Source organism: Puntigrus tetrazona, unplaced genomic scaffold, assembly GCF_018831695.1.
Source record: "Puntigrus tetrazona isolate hp1 unplaced genomic scaffold, ASM1883169v1 S000000151, whole genome shotgun sequence".
Lineage (NCBI taxonomy): Eukaryota > Metazoa > Chordata > Actinopteri > Cypriniformes > Cyprinidae > Puntigrus > Puntigrus tetrazona.
The window spans coordinates 120,001-131,794 of NW_025047827.1; positions in this window are offsets into that span (position 1 = coordinate 120,001).

An 11,794-nucleotide genomic window follows, 5' to 3' on the forward strand; every position below is an offset into this window, starting at 1 on the left:
TAACATTTGGTGAACGCTGATTAAAAAGAGAAACGTTTTTGTAACCTTTAACATCCTAATTATGACAAAACATGACATTTTCGTTTTAGTGTTCTTACGATATTAAATGACATACAAAAGCTTTCCAAACATTAAGAGCCTCCAGAAAAGAAAGCAAACATCGGCTAGAAAATCAGGAGCATTACTGACTTAAACTAATATATTTCATCAAAACACACAGCTGCTTTTGAGCGGTCATCAACAGGCAAAGGGGGTTTTTTTGCACACAGAGGTCAAAGTTAACCGACCAAACCCTGACCACTAACTAACTAACTAACTAACTGTTTCTTATACATCCCTGCAAGTTAAGAAAGCCTGCCGGCGTGTGTGTGTGTGTGTGTGTGTGTGTGTGTGTGTGTGTGTTCTCCTTCCTGTACCCTTCAGTTCATTACACTGAATATAAAGCTCTTCTAATGGAGCTTAAAGAGCGGGATTCATCCATCCATCTCTCTCTCCGTCTATAAAGCCCTGTCTTCATCTCATGCTGTTTTCTCTTTCATCCAGGCTCTTAAACGCTCCCTCTCTCTCCGGCCAAACACGGACACTCTCCTCGCTCATAAATCCATCCCATAAACGGCCAGATCTTACACATTCACGCCAACTGAACCTAAAGAGCTTCTGATTGGTCCTTCAAGATCACGTGACCGTCGGCTGAAGGTCATTCACGGATTCCAGACAAACAAACATATTTTCCAGTTTATGAAACCTTTCGAGTCACAAATAGCCTACTATTAGATCAATAGAAAGCAAGGAATTCTGCTCAAGTGCTTGTGAGTTCCCAGCATGCACTGCAGCTGATGGTTATACTATGTCCTATAAAACTATATTTTATAGCTAGCCTTAAAATTACTCATTCTGACCCAAACACTTATTTAAAGTGACTTGAATGAGAAACTCTTTTTAAAAGTAAAGTAAACTTAGTTTTTCAAGTTTCAAAACCAAGATTCAAGTTTAAACGAGAGATTCATAAGATTAAACTAAACTAAACTTAACTTGCCTTATTTTCTTTAGTTCAGCCAAAGTGCTTGAATTAAATTAAACATGTTTATTATGCATATTTTTACACATCCTACCACTTATTTAAAATCAGGTGGAGTAGTTTGATGCATATATATATATTGTAATAATAATATAATTATATATATATATATATATATATATATATATATATATATATATATTTTTATAATATATTTAATAATAATATATATATATATATATATATATATATATATATATATATATATATAATGTTTTTATATATATATATATATATATATATATATATATATATATATATTTACATATATATTTATTTATTTTTAAATAATAATATATTTAATAATATATATGTTTTTATAATAATATATATGTTTTTATAATAATATATTTAATTATATATATATATATATATATATATATATATATATATATATATATATATATATATATTTTTTTTTTTATTTGTATATATATACATATATAAATTATATTGATGTATACATTTTCTTATTATATTACATCATAATTTTGGTTAAATACATAATTACAAACAAATAATGGTTTATTATCAAAGAATTAATAAAAAAATTCATTAAAGGACTACATAAAGAAATACACTATTAAAATATTTAACATCTCAAAATAAAATGATAAATGTATTGAAAAAACTCTAATAGTTGAAAAAAAACCTCTAAAAGTTGGCTTTAACATTTATTCACTGAATGAAGTGTTTCGTGATGTTGACGGAAACGAAAGGGACGCTAATCGTTGCATTTTTTTCTCAAACTGGATCCCAAATAATCCACCGGATCGCAGGCGCAAACGGGAAACGGAGAAAGCCTGACAGAATTAGGGGTGAAAGGTCAAAGATCAAAGGGCGCAAGTTTGGACGAGAAATAAATCCATTAACTCTGGAAATTGGCTCATAATTCACGTATGACAGCGGAGATCAGAGAATTCCCGCACAAACAAACACGAGCAGATAAAACACTTAACGTCCCATGATTCACTAGAAAGTAGAAGTTGTTTGTGTACTAGTCAGTGTGTGTGTGTGTGTGTGTGTGTGTGAGAGGCAATGTGTTGAGTCTGATAAGCGCCAAACGGTTCTCTCCGGCCTCTGGCTTCACTCCAACCTTTCCATCGGGCCGTCCAACCCCACACACACACACACACACACACACACACACACAATCTCATTTGCCACTTGTCGTCGTGTCGGTCCGTATGTCACAAACAAACAGGAAACAGCCAGAACAGAAGTCAAACACATTCAAGTCCGTTCAGGACTCGCTGCCAAAGCTCCAGTTCCAGCCGGGGCCAGAAAACACCTTAAATCAGAGCCGAAATAACGGATGAGCGTCTCCTCGAATAAAAACCGTACCGTACACCGGCAGTCAGACGTCTCATAAACCTGCTGCTGCGGATTATGAATATTGTCGGCTCTATTGTTGCATTGCTTTTGTTCGTGTTTCGGATAAAAGCATTGACGGGACACTTGGTTTCTAGTGATTACCGTGGGTTTGATTACAGAGACCGTCCCTGCCTTTAATAACAAAGTGTTCAATCTCGTCATTATACACCCCTATCGTCGCGTTCTTCTATTTGATTCTGTTCGCTGCTTTGACACAGTCTGTGCTGTTAAAGTGATCGATCGGCGAGATGCACGAACGTAAATTACATGTTTAATCTGTCAAGTGTTTCTCGGTTTAAGATACCGAACGAACGTAACATTAACAGGATGTACATACATTATGGATACATACGTGTAATGTATATACACAGCGACAGAATTATATAGCAACAGGTTCAATCTAAAAGGTCCGAAAAGCAATGCTCTGATTGGCCAGTTGTTTGGTGCATTGTGATTGGCTGAATATATCAAGCGTCTGATTTAAATGTTCCGCCCCTTATTATACCGTGATGCTGAAACAATAAAACACATCACGAACAAGGCTTTTGTTGCATCCGGTGTATCCGATTATACTCTTTTCACGCATCGCACCTCGCAGAAATAACACCGTGTGTGCATTCGTGATCGTAGAAACGACAAAAAACAAGCTTTACTGCTCAAAACTCACGTCTGAGTAGAGAATAGCAAGGTCTTTTAATAAGAAACATGAAACAGACGCACAAATAAAGTAGTTTCAGTTTCACAGCGTCTCCGGAACATGGCGCCCTCAGCGACGCTACAGACAGAAAAATAGCTCCGCCTCCATTCGGTGTGTCATTTGGGCGGAGTTACGCAAATAAACCCGCTCAAATAAATGCACAAGCAGGGCGTGGACGGTAACTTTTATAAAGAACGTCTTTAGTCTTCATCTAACAGCTTGTAACACTCCAGAAAGAACGGAAAGCTTGATTATGTGACTCCTGGACTTTTCAAGTGTTCTGAACGCTCAGAAATGATGTTATTTGAACATATATGTTACACCAAAACAAAAACAACAAATTGGTGTAAAAATTATCTTTGCCAGGGATCTGTAGTAAAAAATCTGTAAGCATCATTAAATGTGAAATACACATTTTCCTGCGTTGCTTTACAGTAAAAAAACGTAGGTTTAATATTTCCTGTGCATCATCAAATGCAACGGCGTCCAGACTTCAACAAGCATCCGGATATTCTTTTATTCATATCGCTGGACGTCAGAACTAAAGCAGCTCAGATGTGAACAGATTTATCTGTGATTGCGTTTGTGATCAGAGTCGCTGGTTATCAGCTGTGGCTGAAACAATGATAGTCACACGCACGCACACACACACGCACACACACACACACACACACACACACACACACACACACACACACACACACACACACACACACACACACACACACACACACACACACACACACACACACACACACACACACACACACACACACACACACACACACACACACACACACACACACACACACACACACACACACACACACACACACACTCACACACACACACACACACACACACACACACACACAGAGCAAATGCAATCTCCAAAATGTACACCTGTGAATCTAGAAAGCTGTCAAACGGAGTGTGTGTGTTACCTAGCGACCGGGAGAGCGCCCTTCACATTCATAAATTAGGTAAAGCTTTATGCCCCCTCATGAGGGATCGATATTAGTGCACGCTATCTGAGGCCAAAACCCCACGTGCAACTCAAAGTGAACGTCCTTTTCATTCTGAGCCACCGTCAAAGTGAGCGTGAGGTCAGACGCGAGCGTAGCTGATGATAATAGTAGCTGTTTAATGTTCAATCAAAACCTAAAATGAGTAACAGTAATATTCAGTGATGCATACTCCACTTTCTCATCAAATTTCGCCGTTTTGATAATACAGGCATTACGTGATTAACTGAACGTGAGAAGACAACATTTTGCCGATTCAGATTTTTATTTACATATGCATTAAGCAGTAACTTTAACTAATTAATCAACATTCGTCAAATACAATTAATAATTTTTTTTTAACATGTTACACAGAATTGATTGATTTTTATTAGCAATTAATCGCAATTAATAGCATATTAATAATGCGTAATATATGTGTGCTGTGTATATTTATTATTTATATATAAATACACACGCATTTCTATATTCACATTTATATCATTCTAAATAGATATATAAACATAATATTTTTTTTCTTAATTAAGTAAAGTGATTTTATGTCCACAGAAAGCATAAAGTAAAACGTCATTTCATTAATTATTCAAATATATTTTTTGGAGAATAAAATGTCGTTGAAATAATGTAAAAATTCAAACAACGTGCTTATTCTAACTTGAACATATTAAAATATATAACAGAATAAGTGAGTAAAAAATCTGAGAAATGGGTGAAAGATAGGCAAAAAAAAAATGAAAATGAAAATTACAACTAATCAGCACGTGGGTGAACATAATTCACTTTTTAATGTGTCATAAATAGAAACAATTGGAATTAATTGAAACAGAAAATTTTAAAAACTATTTTACAATTTTAAGCAGTAAGCAGTATATATATATATATATATATATATATATATATATATATATATATATATATATATATATATATATATATTTTTTTTTTATTAAATGAGAATAATGTAATTAATAAAAGCCAATTAATATTCGTGGGAAAAAAATTCTACATTTTTGACCCATTATGCATATTTTAGATTTTTAGATGAAATTGTAGACATACTAGTCATTTTATTAGACATAGAAAGTGAATGCGGGGATATAAAAAAAATCCCATTCTCAAGCTTGCCTCGAATCCATTAGTTCTTCAATTCTTTGAAATGAAAAGAGCGTTGCAACCCAAAAAAAAGTCCTCAATGGCTCCAGCCTCGTCAGACACAACTGACACGGTGCTTTTATCAAACACAACATTAAATATAAGAGAAAACCGTGCGCATGTTTAATGTGCAAACTGTGATCAGCGCTCATTTTGTGGGCGTCTTTTGTGGCGGTACCTGATCAGAAACGCTCATTCATCGAAAGGAGCACTAAAACGACACAGAAAGCACACGCCAATAAACCGTAATTAGTCCCAAATCCACGCGAGCACATCAGCGCTAATGCATCCCGGACCACGATGAAGGAACGCCTTCTCACAGAAACATTTACATGCATGCATTCATCAGACGCTTTTATCCTTGCATTGGATTCAAGGTTGATCGGTTCGCGCCTTCCCCGAGATTTAAACCCATGACCCCGCTGTTGCCGGCGGCAGCTACACCGTTGAGACGACACGCCTCGGTTCAGTCCGGGCCAAACACATTATCCAGAGCAAGAAAAACTCAATGACTTGTGACGAGTGTCTGGCTGTTTTCACACGCGGCTCGTTTCAGAAGTCGGCGGTGAACTTCACTTCACTTCACTGCAGAAACTAAAAACATTTAATAAAGAGGAGCTCGGAAGAAACGTCGGAAAACTCGTCGATTGCTATTCGCAACTTATTGGGACTTCATTTGAAGTTTGCACCAAAGATAAAGTAGCTATCAAACAGTTGATGGACATTAACTGCATCCAAAATAAAAGTTTGTGTTTATGTGAGTGTACTTATATATACACACTGTAATATCCATAAAATATAAAGTGAAAAACTGCCAGATGTGGTTGCCTGGAATTATATGGTACGGTTTTTACAGTTAGTTACATTTACAGTTAAATACCGTAATTTCATTAACCGATGTAATGTTAATACACCAACCTATTAAGGGGATGAAATCTGTTTTCGTACCTTTACGCTGATAAACAAACCCCGGTGGAGATGAGAAAGTGATGTGAAGAACCGAGCTTTTAAACGGTAACATGTATAAACAGCGTCACGCTGAGACTCATTAAACGGAAATGTGCAATAAACACAAATTTAACAACACTCGATGTAACTCTAATTAACATAACTGAGAAGAAAAACGTACAATTCTAACTTTATTTTAAATGCAATGCAAGGAATTAGGGGAACGTCAATTTAGATTTATTTCCCTGTAAATATTACAGCAATTTACTGTTAACCATTTAACAGGCTTTTACTGTAGCACTTACAGTTTTTTTGGGGTTAAAATCACAGATTTTTTTACCATATATATATATATATATATATATATATATATATATATATATACATATACATATATAAGGGGAAAATATATTTTTAAAATATTTATATATAAAATAAACTTATATACATGTAAAAAAATTCTAAATATATACTGTTTATTTATATATACATATATATATAATATTATATATATATATATATATATATATATATATATATATAATATTATATATATATATATATATATATATATAATATATATATATATATATATATATATATATATATATATATATATATATATATATATAATATTTCAACACAGTACACATATATTTTTAAAAAAAAAAAACTTTCATTATTAATCACTAATAATCGTTTGTCAGCACCAGATTATTTTATATAAAATAAATACTTTATAAAATATGCTGCACTTTGAATTGCTGTAACACCAAAGCCTTACGTCTCACCAAGTTATGTTTCAAATTTGAAGTTGATATCTAAAAACCGTGGTTCCTGAAAGGTTCTGTTCGGCCCTGACACCAAAACCAACCCTTCTTTGATGCAGTTTTTCGTCCCAAATCAGTCGTTTTGTTTCACCGTATCACTTCTATTTAAAAATAGCCACTTATTATGGACTCTTGACTGTCACACGTGTTTAGTCAAGAATATCAGAGGAATGTAATTTTAGTATTTTAGGAGACACATAAAAATTAATGTTGGGAAATTAAATTTATATTAAATAAAGCGGTGCTCTCCAGCGTTCAAATACATTTCCCATGAGCAAACGGTGATCAAAAACTCAAGAAATGAAGAGATATCTTTTTTAGAGATTATGCGCAGATGTTCCTGCAGTGAGTTTACGATCCTGAGCGAGAGACAGCATGTTAATGAGGGAGAGAGAGAGAGAGAGAGAGAGAGAGAGAGAGAGAGAGAGAGAGAGAGAGAGAGAGAGAGAGAGAGAGAGAGAGAGAGAGAGAGAGAGAGAGAGAGAGAGAGAGAGAGAGAGAGAGAGAGAGAGAGAGAGAGAGAGAGAGAGAGAGAGAGAGAGAGAGAGAGAGAGAGAGAGAGAGAGAGAGAGAGAGAGAGAGAGAGAGAGAGAGAGAGAGAGAGAGAGAGAGAGAGAGAGAGAGAGAGAGAGAGAGAGAGAGAGAGAGAGAGAGAGAGAGAGAGAGAGAGAGAGAGAGAGAGAGAGAGAGAGAGAGAGAGAGAGAGAGAGAGAGAGAGAGAGAGAGAGAGAGAGAGAGAGAGAGAGAGAGAGAGAGAGAGAGAGAGAGAGAGAGAGAGAGAGAGAGAGAGAGAGAGACAGAGAGAGAGACAGAGAGAGAGAGAGAGAGAGAGAGAGAGAGAGAGAGAGAGAGAGAGAGAGAGAGAGAGAGAGAGAGAGAGAGAGAGAGAGAGAGAGAGAGAGAGAGAGAGAGAGAGAGAGAGAGAGAGAGAGAGAGAGAGAGAGAGAGAGAGAGAGAGAGAGAGAGAGACAGAGAGAGAGAGAGAGAGAGAGAGAGAGAGAGAGAGAGAGAGAGAGAGAGAGAGAGAGAGAGAGAGAGAGAGAGAGAGAGAGAGAGAGAGAGAGAGAGAGAGAGAGAGAGAGAGAGAGAGAGAGAGAGAGAGACAGAGAGAGAGAGAGAGAGAGAGAGAGAGAGAGAGAGAGAGAGAGAGAGAGAGAGAGAGAGAGAGAGAGAGACAGAGAGAGAGAGAGACAGAGAGAGAGAGAGAGAGAGAGAGAGAGAGAGAGACAGAGAGAGAGAGAGAGAGAGAGAGAGAGAGAGAGAGAGAGAGAGAGAGAGAGAGAGAGAGAGAGAGAGAGAGAGAGAGAGAGAGAGAGAGAGAGAGAGAGAGAGAGAGAGAGAGAGAGAGAGAGAGAGAGAGAGAGAGAGAGAGAGAGAGAGAGAGAGAGAGAGAGAGAGAGAGAGAGAGAGAGAGAGAGAGAGAGAGACAGAGAGAGACAGAGAGAGAGAGAGAGAGAGAGAGAGAGAGAGACAGAGAGAGAGACAGAGAGAGAGAGAGAGAGAGAGAGAGAGAGAGAGAGAGAGAGAGAGAGAGAGAGAGAGAGAGAGAGAGAGAGAGAGAGAGAGAGAGAGAGAGAGAGAGAGAGAGAGAGAGAGAGAGAGAGAGAGAGAGAGAGAGAGAGAGAGAGAGAGAGAGAGAGAGAGAGAGAGAGAGAGAGAGAGAGAGAGAGAGAGAGAGAGAGAGAGAGAGAGAGAGAGAGAGAGAGACAGAGAGAGAGAGAGAGAGAGAGAGAGAGAGAGAGAGAGAGAGAGAGAGAGAGAGACAGAGAGAGAGAGAGAGAGAGAGACAGAGAGACAGAGAGAGAGAGAGAGAGAGAGAGAGAGAGAGAGAGAGAGAGAGAGAGAGAGAGAGAGAGAGAGAGAGAGAGAGAGAGAGAGAGAGAGAGAGAGAGAGAGAGAGAGAGAGAGAGAGAGAGAGAGAGAGAGAGAGACAGAGAGAGAGAGAGAGAGAGAGAGAGAGAGAGAGAGAGAGAGAGAGAGAGAGAGACAGAGAGAGAGAGAGAGAGAGAGAGAGAGAGAGAGAGAGAGAGAGAGAGAGAGAGAGAGAGAGAGACAGAGAGAGAGAGAGAGAGAGAGAGAGAGAGAGAGAGAGAGAGAGAGAGAGAGAGAGAGAGAGAGAGAGAGAGAGAGAGAGAGAGAGAGAGAGAGAGAGAGAGAGAGAGAGACAGAGAGAGAGAGAGAGAGAGAGAGAGAGAGAGAGAGAGAGAGAGAGAGAGAGAGAGAGAGAGAGAGAGAGAGAGAGAGAGAGAGAGAGAGAGAGAGAGAGAGAGAGAGAGAGAGAGAGAGAGAGAGAGAGAGAGAGAGAGAGAGAGAGAGAGAGAGAGAGAGAGAGAGAGAGAGAGAGAGAGAGAGAGAGAGAGAGAGAGAGAGAGAGAGAGAGAGAGAGAGAGACAGAGAGAGAGAGAGAGAGAGAGAGAGAGAGAGAGAGAGAGAGAGAGAGAGAGAGAGAGAGAGAGAGAGAGAGAGAGAGAGAGAGAGAGAGAGAGAGAGAGAGAGAGAGAGAGAGAGAGAGAGAGAGAGAGAGAGAGAGAGAGAGAGAGAGAGAGAGAGAGAGAGACAGAGAGAGAGAGAGAGAGAGAGAGAGAGAGAGAGAGAGAGAGAGAGAGAGAGAGAGAGAGAGAGAGAGAGAGAGAGAGAGAGAGAGAGAGAGAGAGAGAGAGAGAGACAGAGAGAGAGAGAGAGAGAGAGAGAGAGAGAGAGAGAGAGAGAGAGAGAGAGAGAGAGACAGAGAGAGAGAGAGAGAGAGAGAGAGAGAGAGAGAGAGAGAGAGAGAGAGAGAGAGAGAGAGAGAGAGAGAGAGAGAGAGAGAGAGAGAGAGAGAGAGAGAGAGAGAGAGAGAGAGAGACAGAGAGAGAGACAGAGAGACAGAGAGAGAGAGAGAGAGACAGAGAGAGAGAGAGAGAGAGAGAGAGAGAGAGAGAGAGAGAGAGAGAGAGAGAGAGAGAGAGAGAGAGAGAGAGAGAGAGAGAGAGAGAGAGAGAGAGAGAGAGAGAGAGAGAGAGACAGAGAGAGAGAGAGAGAGAGAGAGAGAGAGAGAGAGAGAGAGAGAGAGAGAGAGAGAGAGAGAGAGAGAGAGAGAGAGAGAGAGAGAGAGAGAGAGAGAGAGAGAGAGAGAGAGAGAGAGAGAGAGAGAGAGAGAGAGAGAGAGACAGAGAGAGAGAGAGAGAGAGAGAGAGAGAGAGAGAGAGAGAGAGAGAGAGAGAGAGAGACAGAGAGAGATGGTGGAGGTGTCTTAATGTCTCCTTCTTATGGTTCTTGTATAAATCCATCAGCAGAGAAACGTGAGCTGCACGGCAACTTTATTTAACTGCTTTGGGTTGGTTTAGTCCACATGTGCTCGCAATAAGGGTTTTGTAACACACACCTTTGTTTTGCTCTTTTCACTAGATTCAGATCAAACCGGACACACACACACACACACACACACACACACACACACACACACACACACACACACACACACACTGTATTTTAATTTCTCATTTAAAGCAGGGTAAATGAATCTCTCTCGCCCGTCTCTCTGCTCTGTTGAGTTTTATATGACAGTGCCATTTTCTGCTCGGCCTGGAGAACAAACAGAAAGTCATAAAAGTGTCAGCAGTCATCCATCAGTCCTGACGGCACGGCTCTCAACTCTACACCGCACGCTCTATTCTACTCTATTAAACTCTACACCGACTCACTCTAATATTTCCTGCCCGCCTTCGTCCTGGAAAGCCACATGCACCGGCGCTGCAGAAGTCTCTCACGCTCTTATTTGACAAAAACGGCATTAAAAAATCTGAAATATTATTATTAAAAATAGCTGTTTTCTATGCTAATATACACTACAATCTAATTTAGTGTTGTGATTTTTTGCATCGTGACAAATCTTTCTGATACGCCGCTGAAGAAACATCAAAAAAGTTCATGCATTTAATTTTATTTGCAGGATGCACCGACGAATACGAAACAGGAAGCTTTTGTGACGTTACAAATGTAACTTTTGATAAAAACGGAGAACATTTCTGCTTCACGAAAGAGAATTAAGAAAGAGATGGTCGACTGAGCGCTTCTTTGTGGAGCCAGGAACGGTTCTTCTGTGGCATCGCCGTAAAGAACGTTTTGAAGCACCTTCCTTTTGAGAGTTCAGACGTATACAGAGAACAGAACGAGCAGATTCCTGAAATATTACTCATGATTAATGGATTTCTGGCACGGAAGAACCCGCTGCTCATAATTGCGCCTGATGTAAGCTTGAGATGTTTATTCGTGTCAGATGAAGTACGTTTGTCTAGAACGGCGATTCACGTTGAATGCTAAAGTATGTTTGCGCGGGAAACCATAAATTGCCCCGGAATACTCTGCCCTGATCAAAGGAGGAAATAAACACATGCTGCGTCTGAGACGAGGAACGCTGGATCCTGTCAGATGATACTCACCTCGTCTGTTCATCACGTGTGTGTGTGTGTGTGTGTGTGTGTGCTCGCACACAGCAGATCTAGATTTCTGACTGATTCACCTCCTAAAACACAGAAAAAAAGGTCTGTTAATACAGCATGCCAACAACGGCATACAAAACAACCCCAAAACGGCGGGAAATAATGATGCTACGCACACGAGGTCAAATGCACTAAATCCATTTATCGTGTTTTAAAGGCACTTGACGTCAAGGTTTGCGTGTCCATTTAACTGAAGTGCGGTTCAAACT